This window comes from Musca domestica, unplaced genomic scaffold (genome assembly GCF_030504385.1).
Source record: "Musca domestica strain aabys unplaced genomic scaffold, Musca_domestica.polishedcontigs.V.1.1 61, whole genome shotgun sequence".
Classification (NCBI taxonomy): Eukaryota; Metazoa; Arthropoda; class Insecta; order Diptera; family Muscidae; genus Musca; species Musca domestica.
The window spans coordinates 2,662,243-2,676,511 of NW_026712367.1; the positions used below are offsets into that span (position 1 = coordinate 2,662,243).

The following is a 14,269-nucleotide window of genomic DNA, read 5'->3' on the forward strand; positions in this document are numbered from 1 at the left end:
ATTTTGGAGCTTGGCGAAATGGCGAAGACAAAGTGTGGCAGAGATTCATGGGATTTCGGGTAGATCTGTTGCCTGTCTTTTTATGGTTTGCTGTGGCCAGGCAGGTGCAGCCTGGCTGGTTGTTTGGTTGGTCCACAAAGAGAAAAAACCGGGGGAGATGACAAAGGCTAGGAAATTATGCGGTATTAATAGGTGCTGGCATTCGCATAATTATGGCTAGGATGCAACCACAAATTGTGTGGCAGTGGCATGGCATAAAAGAGACGCACCAAACGCTGCCAAAGACCAACGACGCCAGCCATTGACTGGCAACTTCATTACCAAAATTGCATTGCATTGCGAGTTGAAAATAGAATAGAAGCCTAGGCCAGAATTTCAAAAGGAACAACAACAACAAACACAAAGTCGGCAAAATGTTGCGTAAGTTTGTCGGTGGTAGTAGGTCCCCCAAATATGAATGAAAGACAGAAAAACCAGGCGGCATGCCTGCGCTGCAGCTGCAGAGCTGCTACCGTCGATGTACGAATATGCCCATATATGTGCTGCGGCATACCTTGCCACACGAACCAACTTTCAATAGCTGCTTTTGTAGACAGTTATGTCGTCTATTTATGTAATCATGCCAAGAACCATGCCATATCAAATAATGGCAACAACAACAACAAGAACAACAAATAACATACCACCGCAACTGGATCATACTAAATATGCCTGGGGAAAGATGCATTAAAGACCAGCCGTTTTGGGCGGGAGCCAAAGGTAGGAGGAACGTTTTTGGGGAAGTTGTTATGGAGGACCTTTTCAAAGTTTAAATGATTTTCAGGAAGTATTTTGTTTTAGGATATCCATATAATGTTCTCGGTAAGTTAAAGGTAAGCCTGTAGCCTGCTTGGAGGACTTTTTGAAAGCTTAAATGATTTTCAGGAAGAATTTTTTTAGAATATCCTTATAATGTTCTCGGTAAAGGTAAGCCTGTATCGATTCACTGGCCATCTCATTTCACCCGTATCAAGGACGATTTGGCAAAGCTGTTACGAAAACCCGTTTTATAGCTTCATCTTTCTTTGGAACTTCCTTAGAAGTCTCCAGATAAACCCCTGTAACCTGTAAGTTAAAGACTGCCCCGCTTAGCTTATCTACATTGGGTTTCACTCAGTGACCCAGATTTTCAGGAAGTATTTTTCAAAATGTCCATATAATGTTTTCGGTAAGTTAAAGGTTAGCCTGTATCGATTCACTGATCCCCTCATTTCACCCATATCAAGGACGCTTTGGGAAAGCTGTTACGAAAGACTTATTTGTAGTTTAATCTTCCTTTGGGAACTTCCTTAGAAGTCTCCGGATAAACCACTCTTGAAGTTCAAGGCCAGCCCGCTTAGCTTATCTACCTCGGTTCTCGCTCACTGACCCCTATAAGGACCCTGTAACCCGCTCTGCATACTCATATTGATACACTGGCCCGTTCACGGTTTACCGGTTCGATCAGAGCACAGATTTAAACACTTTCTCTCGGAAGCGAAACTTGCTAGAGAGCAAGATTGCTCAAAGAGTGTAAGTCTTTAGAGTGGGAGCAGAATCGCTCAAAAAAGAGAGGAATAGAGGGAAGATGGGATAAGGGGGAAAAGAAGGAGGATGAGGGGAAGAGTGAGCAGGGAAAGGGTGAAAGATAGGAAAAGGGCGAAGATTATTAGAAGAGGGGTAGTAGGGAATGATGAGAAGAGGGGGAAAAGAGGGAGGATGAGGGTAAGAGTGAGAAGGGAAAGATAGGGAAAGGGTGAAAGATAGGGAAAGATTATTAGAAGAGGGGTTGCAGGGAATGATGAGAAGAGGCGGAAAGGGTGTAAAGGAGAGAAGGGGGAAAAGGGGGAAGGGAGTGCTCGGTAAGAGTAGAATTTAATCCATTTTTAAATAAATTTAGCTCCCATTCAAACAGGGGAACAGGGGATGATGAGAAGAAGGGAAAAGGGGGAAAAGAGGGAAAGGAGAAGAGGGGGAATGGGAGAGGGGGAAGGGGGGAAGGGGAGAGGGTAGAGGGGGAGAGGGGGAAGGGAAAATGGGGACAAGGGGAAGGGACAGGGCTAGAGGGCGGAAGGGAAAGTGGGACAAGGGGGAAGGGAAAGTGGGGGCAAGGGGAAGTGAAAGTGGGGACAAGGGGGATGGGAAAGTGGGGACAAGGGGGAAGGAAAAGTGGGACAAGGAGGAAGGGAAAGTGGGGACAAGGGGGAAGGGAAGGCGGGGACAAGGGGGAAGGGAAAGCGGGGACAAGGGTGAAGGGAAAGTGGGGACAAAGGGGAAGGAAAAGTGAGGACAAGGGTAAAATTTACTCAATTTACACTCGCTCAAATTCGAGAGACCGTCACTCTATGAACAAATTCGAGCGACTTTTTCGGGGGTCTGACTATAAAGATTCAGGGGTAAAAGGGGAGGGGAAAAGTGGATTCGAGGGTAAAAGGGGGGGGGGGGGGAAGAGAGAGGGAAAATGGGAGAGAGGGAAAAGGGGATGTGGGGACAAAGGGGAAGGGAGTGCTCGTCAAGAGTAGAATTTACTCGATTTACACTCGCTCAAATTCGAGAGACCGTCACTCTTTGAACTGAATTCGAGTGAGTTTTTCGGGGGTCTGACTATAAAGATTCACTGGCACCGTCTAAGCTTGTCTACGAATGGGAGCTAACCATTCAAAAACGAGGAAATTATGCTTACTCATATTTGAATGAGTCACTCAAACATGGGAGTACTCGAATCTACTCCATTTTAAATGAATTTTACTCTCTCTCTCTCAAAAACGAGGATAATAAGCTCACTTACATTTGAGCGACATCAAAAAATTAAGTTTGCTCCCCAGAGCACACTCGCTCAAATTCGAGAGACCGTCACTCTGATCAAATTTGAATGAGGTTTTCCGAGGCCTGTCTAAAACGATTCACTGGGACCGTCTAAGCTTGTCTATGAATGGGAGCTAACCATTTAGAAACGAGGAAATTGTGTTCGATCGATATATTCCATTTTCACAGCAGATCTTGTGTTAGTAGAAATAATGGGATGTGTGAAATATGAAGAGAACAGGATATTTATTTTGTATTTTATAATCGTTTTGGCTATTCAAAATTTTGACCCTTTGTGAGGGAGGTACCAGGAGAAATGGTCCGATCCCTACCATCTTTATAACAGATCGTGTGTTGATGGAAATATTGAGATGCGCCAAGTCTCAATGGAATCGAGCGTTAATTTCTTGTTCTAAGAGCCTCATTATTATTCAAAATTTCGACCCTTTGTGGGGAGGTACCAGTAACAGTGGACCGATACAGTCCATCTTCACAGCAGATCTTGTGTTAGTAGAAATAATAAGATGTGTGAAATATGAAGAGAACCGGATGCTTATTTCTTGTTTTATAATCGTTCTGGTTATTCCAAATTTTGACCCTTTGTGGGGAAGGTACCAGAAGAAATCGTCCGATCCCTACCATCTTTATAACAGATCTTGTGTTGAAGGAAATATTGAGATGCGCCAAGTCTGAATGGAATCGGATGTTAATTTCTCGTTTTAAAAGCTTCATGGATATTCAATATTTTGACCCTTTGTGGGGGAGGTACCAGAGGAAGTTGACCGATGTATTCCATCTTCACACTAGACCTTAGGTTAATAAAAATATTGCGATGTGTGTAATTTGGAAACAATAGTTATTCGAAATATTCACCCTTTGTGAGGGAGGTACCAGAAGAAATGGTTCGATCTATACCGTCTTTATAACAGATATTGTATTGATGGAAATATTGAGATGTACCAAGTCTGAATGGAATCGGATGTTAGTTTCGGTTTTTATGAGCTTCAAGGGTATTTAAAATTTTGATCCTTTGTGGGGGAGGTACTAGAGTGAGTGGGCCGATATATTCCATCTTCACACCAGACCTAAGGTTGACAAGTACCTTCCCCCAAAGGAAGGTACTTGATGCAGTGGAGCGATATTGCCGATTTTCGTACCTGACCTAGTATTAGGATTTGCAAAGTTGAAGCAAAATCGGATTATTCTTTCTCTTTCTGTGCAGTAAAATATTTTTTTGTTTTTTGAAAATTTCGACCATTTGTGTGGATGTACCAGAAGTAGTGGATAGATATTGCCCATCTCCGATCTCGATCTAAGTTTGAAGATAATATTACGATGTACCAAGTTTGGACCAAATCGGATACACCCATCGAGAGTTATCGTGCGCATCAGCCAGACATATAGAATATTGACCCTTTGTGGGAAGTTACCAAAAGTAGTGGACCGATATTGTCCATCTCCGAACTCGATTTAAGTTTGGGGATAATATTACAATGTACCAAGTTTGGACCACAGCGGATACTCCCTTCGATAGTTATCGTGCGCACCAACCATACAGACAGAGAGACGAACGGACCGACATCGCCGGATCGTCTCCAAATGTTCTGAAAGGGATTTCGTTCAAAGAGACCTAGGGTCTAAAACCGTTATTTCGATGAGGCACGTTTTGGCCATATCAAATAATATATACCCACAGAGGGTATAAAAAAATGCATATAGAGGTCCATGTCTTCGTATAGGCTCCAATATAACGGTAACTCCTTATATTCGGCATTTTTATACCCTACATAATGTGTAGAGGTCCATGTCTTCGTATAGACTCCAATATAACGGTAACTCCCTATATTCGGCATTTTTACCCTACCCTACAACACAATGTGTTGGGGAGGTATTATAAGTCTGATTGGGCCAAAAATTTTGTAACACCTCGAAATATTGGTTTCCCACATAGGAAAGTATCTATGGATCTTCTATGTATGTCCGTCCGTCCGTCTGTCTATGTTAATTTGTAATCACTCTACAGGTCGCAATTATGAACCGATCCTCACGAAATTGAAAACGGAGTTGGGGTTATGGTCAGAATAGAACCCAATTGCCGAGCTGAGTCGATCTAGCTATGTCCGTCCGTCCGTCTGTCTGCCTGTCCATGTTAATTTGTAATCACTCTACAGGTCGCAATTATGGCCCGGCATAATTATGACATAATTTGAAAAGTAACCAGTAAAGAAAGTCTTAAAGTAGGGCGGGGCCGATTTTATGATACCCTACACCACTTTGATAATTTTGTAGAGCTCCTCATAACAATTAAAAGTTTTTATGGAGAATTCAATTATACACCCTATGCCTATAATTATAATTTAAAGTTCAAAGTTCAAAGGACTAAATATGCCGAAGCATTTGTATCTTTTAAATTCAGACTTGTATTGCCCATTTGGTGCACAATTAATTGGAAATCGGATAAAGATATATATGTCAGCTATATCCAAATCGGAACCGATCTCGATAAAATTTGGCAAAGATATTTCTGAGCTGTATTTGATATATTTCCCTGAATATCGTTGTTACGGAGTGCATATTACGGCTGTGCGTAACAAATATGACAAATCGGATGAACATTATATATGGGAGCTATAGCTATATCTGAACCGATCTTTACCAAATTTGACATACTAGCTTCTAGACTCAATTCGGTTGTAAATGCCAAATTTCATCCCATTTGGGCAAATATTAGACGTTTGGTGCACAATCAAAGGTAAATCGGACGAAGTTATATATAGGGGAGCTATATCCAAATCTGAACCGATATCGACAAAATTTAGCAAAGGTATTTCTGAGCTGTATTTGATATATTTGCCAAAATATTGTTGTTACAGAGTGCATATTACGGCTGCGGAGGACAAAAACAAATCGGATGAACCGTGTATATGTGGGAGCTATAGCTATATCTGAACCGATTTCGATCAAATTTGGCATACTTATTTTCAGGTTCAATCTGATCGAACGTGCAAAATTCCATACAATTCGGGCCGATATTACACGTTTGGTGCACAATAAAAGGCAAATCGGACGAAGATATATATGGCAGCGATATCTAAATTTTGACCGATTATCTCCAATTTCAATAGGGTTCGTTCTTGGGCCAAACAAATGATTTGTGCAAAATTTCATCTGGATAGGGCAATAAATGCGAACTGTACTTTGTTTACAAAAATACATGGACAGAGGGACGGACGGACAGACAGACGGATGGACATGCATAAATCGACTCAGAATGTGATTCTATGCAGATCATCAAAAGTAACTATGGGTCTATCTCGTTTCCTTTTGCCTGTTACAAACAAATGCACAAAGACATAATACCCTGACCACCTTGTGGTGTAGGGTATAAAAACTTCCAAAATAGATTTGCACGTAAGGGGGCTTCTAACATATTGTAGTGTTGTAGGGCATTACATGGTTGGCTTCGCGCGGCTATAGCCTTTGCTTACTTCTTGTGAATATATTTCTCTTGGACTCCGTTGGCTTTTGAGGTGGTCCTTTTTTTTATAACCCACCATAAGAAAGTTAAAGAATGCGCTTAGCACCACCAGAAACTCGGTGTTAACCTTCATAAGATTTTCAGGACCAAGTTTTCTTTCAGTCCTTCATTAATCCTTTCCCAACAAACCTCGTTCTCCACATTTACACAAATACGCCATAAGAAAGTTGAAGAATGATCTTAATACCGCCAGAAACCTGGTGATAACCTTCATGGGACCTTTAAAGAATGGCCTTAACACCGCCCGAGGAAACCTGGTGATAGCCTTCATGGGACCTTTAGGAACTAGTTTTCTTTCAGTCCTTCATTAATCCTTTGCCAACGAACCTCGTTCTCCACATTTACACAAATACGCCATAACAAAGTTAAAGGATGCGCTTAGCACCGCCAGAAACCTGGTGATAACCTTCAGGGGACCTTTAGGACCTAATTTTCTTCAAGTCAGGGGGCTTCTAACGTATTGTAGTGTTGTAGTGCTTACTTCTTGTGAATATATTTCTTTTGGACTCCGATTCCTTGTGAGGTGGTCCTTTTATATAATCCACCATACGAAAGTTAAAGAATGGCCTTAACACCGCCAGAAACCTGGTGATAACCTTCAGGGGACCTTTAAAGAATGGCCTTAACACCGCCAAAAACCTGGTGATAATCTTCAGGGGGCCTTTAAGAACTAGTTTTCTTTCAGTCCTTCATTAATCCTTTCCCAGCGAACCTCGTTCTCCACATTTACACAAATACGCCATCAGAAAGTTGAAGAATGATCTTAACACCGCCAGAAACCTGGTGATAACCTTCAGGGGACCTTTAGGACCTAATTTTCTTCAAGTCAGGGGGCTTCTAACGTATTGTAGTGCTTACTTCTTGTGAATATATTTCTTTTGGACTCCGATTCCTTGTGAGGTGGTCCTTTTATATAATCCACCGTAACACAGTTGAAGAGGTGGTCCTTTTTTTTATAACCCACCATAAGAAAGTTAAAGAATGCGCTTAGCACCACCAGAAACTCGGTGTTAACCTTCATAAGATTTTCAGGACCAAGTTTTCTTTCAGTCCTTCATTAATCCTTTCCCAACAAACCTCGTTCTCCACATTTACACAAATACGCCATCAGAAAGTTGAAGAATGATCTTAACACCGCCAGAAACCTGGTGATAACCTTCATGGGACCTTTAAAGAATGGTCTTAACACCGCCAGAAACCTGTGATAACCTTCATGAGACCTTTAGGAACTAGTTTCTCGTTCAGTTCTTCATTAATCCTTTCCCAACGAACCTCGTTCTCCACATTTACACAAATACGCCATCAGAAAGTTGAAGAATGATCTTAACACCGCCAGAAACCTGGTGATAACCTTCAGGGGACCTTTAGGACCTAATTTTCTTCAAGTCAGGGGGCTTCTAACGTATTGTAGTGCTTACTTCTTGTGAATATATTTCTTTTGGACTCCGATTCCTTGTGAGGTGGTCCTTTTATATAATCCACCATACGAAAGTTAAAGAATGGCCTTAACACCGCCAGAAATCTGGTGATAACCTTCATGGGACCTTTAAAGAATGGTCTTAACACCACCCGAGGAAACCTGGTGATAACCTTCATGGGACCTTTAGGAACTAGTTTTCTTTCAGTCCTTCAGCAATCCTTTGCAAACGAACCTCGTTCTCCACATTTACACAAATACGCCATAACAAAGTTAAAGGATGCGCTTAGCACCGCCAGAAACCTGGTGATAACCTTCATGGGACCTTTAGGACCTAGTTTCTCGTTCAGTCCTTCATTAATCATTTCCCACCGAACCTCGTTCTCCACAATTTACACAAATACGCCATAAGAAAATTAAAGAATACTAACCGCTAGAAACCTGTTGATAACCTTCATGGGACCTTTAGGAACTAGTTTTCTTTCAGTCCTTCATTAATCCTTTCCCAACGAACCTCGTTCTCCACATTTACACAAATACGCCATAAGAAAATTAAAGAATGCTAACCTCTAGAAACCTGGTGATAACCTTCATAAGATTTTCAGAACCTGGTTTTCTTTCAGTCCTTCATTAATCCTTTCCCAACGAGCCTCGTTCTCCACATTTACTCAAATTCGACATAAGAAAGTTAAAGAATGGCCTTAACACCGCCTGAGGAAACCTGGTGATAACCTTCATGGGACCTTTAAGAACTAGTTTTCTTTCAGTCCTTCATTAATCCTTTCCCAACAAACCTCGTTCTCCACATTTACACAAATACGCCATAAGAAAGTTGAAGAATGATCTTAACACCGCCCGAGGAAACCTGGTGATAACCTTCATGGGACCTTTAAAGAATGGCCTTAACACCGCCAGAAACCTGGTGATAACCTTCATGGGACCGTTAGGACCTAATTTTCTTTCAGTCCTTCATTAATCCTTTCCCAGCGAACCTCGTTCTCCACATTTACACAAATACGCCATAAGAAAGTTAAAGAATGGCCTTAATACCGCCAGAGACCTGGTGATAACCTTCATGGGACCTTTAGAAACTAGATTTCTTTCAGTCCTTCATCAATCCTTTCCCAACGAACCTCGTTCTCCACAATTTACACAAATACGCATATAGGCATATATTTATGACCTGTTTATCTCGGTAATGACAACTAAGAAAAAAAAAGAACGAAGACTACAAAGACTGGAAATGATGACACCATCCAACAGGAAAGAAATTCTGTACAGGAATCAAAACTGAATCAAGTCAGTTAAGCTGGATGGCTGGCTGGCGGGGCAGAACAAAAAAAAAAAAAAAAAAACAACTGCTGCCAGCAAAACTTGTTTCCCTTTGGGGTAGCAAGTCATGCAAGAAAAATGGGGAAACCTGAAATAAAAACGGTTGTTTTTGTCGATGTCGTAGTTGTTGTTGTCATCTCCCATCTGCCATTGCCACAAAGTGATGTATGATTTTAAGGTCAATGGTGAATCTGGCTCGTGGAGCCATAAAAAAAAAACACGGACGGCATTTATAGTCAATTGAAGGAAGCAAAACAAATAAAAACCGCCAACCGAATGGAAGGCAAAATTATACAGGTCCCATCGCCAACGATGTTACAATTTCGATTTTTATTTGGGCCACTTCGTAATAAAAATAGAAATAACAACAACAACAAATTTCAGGAATTCGCACAAATGATTGATAGTCTCGCTGGTTAACCAGGTTTTTAATTTGCCGAATAATTTTGGATTGTCTGCTGATGAATTTAAACGGCATTTTGTGGTCGACAGGTTGGATGTTGGATGGTAATGATGATGACGATGTCACCACCTCCACCCGCCATCAATGTTGTGCCTACAATTGTCGATTTTCAATTGATTGACAGTCGCGATCGCTTTTAATATTCATCGCACACCATTTTGGGTAAAAGGCATTTAACTGGGTCTCCAATTTTTTGGTGTTGAGTAAATTTTTGGTTTTGTTGTTGTTGTTATTGTTTTTGTTATTATCTGGCAATAAGTGAATGTGGTCACACCACAAGGTGGTCAGGGTATTATGTCTTTGTGCATTTGTTTGTAACAGGCAGAAGGAAACGAGGTAGACCCATAGTTCCTTTTTATGATCTGCATAGAATCACATTCTGAGTCGATTTATGCATGTCCGTCCGTCCGTCCGTCTGTCTGTCCGTCCGTCTGTCCATGTATTTTTGTAAACAAAGTACAGATCGCATTTATTACCCGATCCAGATGAAATTTTGCAAAGATCATTTGTTTGGCCCAAGGACGAATCCTATTGAAATTGGAGATAATCGGTCAAAATTTAGATATAGCTCCCACATATATATCTTCGTCCGATTTGCCTTTTATTGTGCACCAAACGTCTAATATTTGTCCAAATGGAGTGGAATTTGGTACTTACGACCGAATTGAGTCTAGAAGCTAGTATGTCAAATTTGGTGAAGATCGGTTAAGATATAGCTATAGCTCCCATATATACACAGTTCATCCGATTTGTTATGTTTGTCCTCCGCATCCGTAATATGCACTCTGTTACAACCATATTTGGGGAAATATATCAAATACAGCTCAGAAATACATTTGCTAAATTTTATCGAGATCGGTTCAGATTTGGATATAACTCCCCTATATATAACTTCGTCCGATTTACTTTATATTGTGCACCAAACGTCTAATATTTGCCCAAATGGAGTGGAATTTGGTACTTACGACCGAATTGAGTCTAGAAGCTAGTATGTCAAATTTGGTGAAGATCGGTTAAGATATAGCTATAGCTCCCATATATACACAGTTCATCCGATTTGTTATGTTTGTCCTCCGCATCCGTAATATGCACTCTGTTACAACCATATTTGGGGAAATATATCAAATACAGCTCAGAAATACATTTGCTAAATTTTATCGAGATCGGTTCAGATTTGGATATAACTCCCCTATATATAACTTCGTCCGATTTACTTTATATTGTGCACCAAACGTCTAATATTTGCCCAAATGGAGTGGAATTTGGTACTTACGACCGAATTCAGTCTAGAAGCTAGTATGTCAAATTTGGTGAAGATCGGTTCAGATATAGCTATAGCTTCCATATATATTATTCATCCGATTTGTTATATTTGTTACCCACAGCCGTATTATGCACTCCGTAACAACGATATTCAGGGAAATATATCAAATACAGCTCAGAATTATTTTTGCCAAATTTTATCGAGATCGGTTCAGATTTGGATATAGCTCCCATATATATCGTTATCCGATTTCAAATTAATTGTGCACCAAATGGGCAATACAGGTCCGAATTTAAAAGATACAAATGCTTCGGCATATTAAGTCTTTTGAACTTTAAATTATAATCATAATCGTAGCGTGTAGGATTCAATTCTCCCATAAAAACATTTAATTGTTATGTGGAGCTCTACTTTATTAGTCAAGTGGTGTAGGGTATCCTAAAGTCGGCCCCGCCCGACTTGAAGACTTTCTTTACTGGTTTTTGGATTATTATAGCCTCAGCCATATGGCTAGAGAGGGTATATATCATTTGATATGGCCAAAACGTGCCTTTAGACCCTAGGTCTCTTTGGGACGAAATCCGTTTCAGGATATTTGGAATCAATCCAGCAATTTCCGTCTGTCTGTCCGTCTCTCTGTCTGTCTAGCTGGTACTCTCGATGAGAGTATCCAATTCGGTCCAAACTTGGCACATTGTAATATTATTATCAAACTTCAGAGATGGGCAATAAAGGTCCACTTTTCTGGGGGAGGTCCACAAAATGTCGAAATTTTCAACAAAAATATTTTTCTGAAAATATTTCCACCAGTGCTTGGTCAGGTGCGAAAATGGACAAAATCGGTTCACACCATCGAGTACCGATTGTCTCCAAATTGTCCAAATTGTCGATGTCCGTCCGTCTCTCTCTCTCTCGCTCTCTCTCTCTGGCTGGTGCGCGCGTTAACTCTCGAAGGGAGTATCCGATTTGGTCCAAACTTGGTACATGGTAATATTATTATCAAACTTAGATCGAATTCGGAGGTGGGCAATATCGATCCACTCCTTCTGGCACCTCCCCCACAAAATTTCGAAATTTTCAACAAAAATATTTTTCTGCACAGAAAAAAAAACGATAATCCGATTTTCCAACTCCAACTTTGCAAGTCCAAATATTTCCACCAGTGCTAGGTCAGGTGCGAAAATGGACAAAATCGGTTCACACCATCGAGTACCGATTGTCTGCAAATTGTTCAAATTGTCGATGTCCATCTCTCTCTCCCTCTCTCTCTCTCTCTCTCTGGCTGGTGCGCACGATAACTCTCGTAGGAAGTATCCGATTTGGTCCAAACTTGGTACATCGTAATATTATTATAAAACTTAGATCAAGTTCGGAGATGGACAATATCGATCCACTCCTTCTGGTACCTCCCCCACAAAATGTCGAAATTTTCAACAAAAATATTTTTCTGCACAGAAAAAAAAAAACGATAATCCGATTTTCCAACTCCAACTTTGCAAATCCAAATATTTCCACTAGTGCTAGGTCAGGTGCGAAAATGGACAAAATCGGTTCACACCATCGAGTACCGATTGTCTCCAAATTGTCGATGTCCGTCCGTCCGTCTATCTGTGTGGGTGGCTGGTGCGCACGATAACTCTCGTAGGGAGTATCCGATTTGGTGCAAACTTGGTACATGGTAATATTATTATCAAATTTAGATCAAGTTCAGAGATGGGCAATATCGGTGCACCTCTTCTGGCACCTCCCCCACAAAGGGTCAATGTTTTGAATATTTATAACTTTTTTAAAATGTGGAGTAAGAGTCCGATTGTCTTAAAATTTAACACATCCCAATATTTTTACAAACCCAAGATCTGGTGCTAAGATGGAATATGTCGATCCACTCCTTCTGGTACCTCCCCCACAAAGCGTCAAAATTTTTTGAATACCAATGAAGCTCATAAAGCGCGAAATTAACATCGGATTCCGAATTATCGGGAGGTACAGTTATATGGGGGCTATACGAAGACGTGAACCTGCACAGACAATTTTCTGTCTTAGGTTGTAGCACCCATTACGAACAACAAATACCAAATTCGAAAGAATTCCGATGAGTAATGTCGCTAAAAACATCAAAATATCGAATATCGGAAGGTACCGTTATATGGGGGCAATGCCAAAACGTGGACCTACATGACCCATTTTCAATACCAAAAGTCCTGCAGACATAATATATATTTGAGTAAAATTTTATCAATCTATCTTGAATTCGTTCGGAAGCTAGAGTGGTTTCCACAGACCCACAGACTGATAGACGCACGGACATCGCTAAATCGACACAGAATTTTATGAAAAGGCCTAACACAAACTGTTGGTATAATTAGAAAATTTTATGGCGGACTTTTGACTGACAAATATTCCTTTAAAAATTTAAGATTATACTCTTGGCGGTCCTGGAGAAAATCTTGAAAATATTCAGCCCTGAAGATTCCTAAAATTTAAAAAATCCACACAGACACAGACACAGAATTTTATAAAAAGGTCTAACACAAACTGTTGGTACCATTAGAAAATTTTATGGCGGACTTTTGACTGATGAATATTCTATAAAAATTGAAGATTATACTCTTGGCGGTCCTGGAGAAAATCTAAAAATATTTAGCCTTGAAGAGCCCTAAAATTTAAAAAATCCACACAGACACAGAATTTTATGAAAAGGCCTAACACAAACTGTTGGTACGATGAGAAAATTTTATGGCGGACTTTTGACTGATGAATATTCTATAAAAATTGAAGTTTATACTCTTGGCTGTCCTGCAGAAAATCTAGAAAATATTCAGCCTTGAAGAGCCCTAAAATTTAAAAAATCCGCATAGACACAGACACAGAATTTTATGAAAAGACCTAACACAAACTGTTGGTACGATTAGAAAATTTTATGGCGGACTTTTGACTGATGAATATTCTATAAAAATTGAAGATTATACTCTTGGCGGTCCTGGAGAAAATCTAAAAAAATATTCAGCCTTGAAGGTCCCTAAAATTTAAAAAATCCACACAGACACAGAATTTTATAAAAAGGTCTAACACAAACTGTTGGTACCATTAGAAAATTTTATGGCGGATTTTTGACTGATGAATATTCTATAAAAATTGAAGATTATACTCTTGGCGGTCCTGGAGAAAATCTAAAAATATTCAGCCTTAAAGGGTCCTAAAATTTAAAAAATCCACACAGACACAGACACAGAATTTTATGAAAAGGCCTAACACAAACTGTTGGTACGATTGGAAAATTTTATGGTGGACTTTTGACTGATGAATATTCTATAAAAATTGAAGATTATACTCTTGGCGGTCCTGGATCTAAAAATCTAAAAATATTCAGCCTTGAAGAGCCCTAAAATTAAAAAAATCCACACAGACACAGAATTTTATGAAAAGGCCTAA

General features: G+C 40.1%; 1 protein-coding gene across 1 annotated transcript in view; it reads right to left on the reverse strand.

Moving 5' to 3' along the window:
* LOC131805818 (venom protease-like) overlaps positions 1–14,269 on the reverse strand; it is a 34,451-nt gene that overhangs the window by 17,397 nt on the left and 2,785 nt on the right. The gene's annotated exons all lie outside the window — the stretch shown is intronic.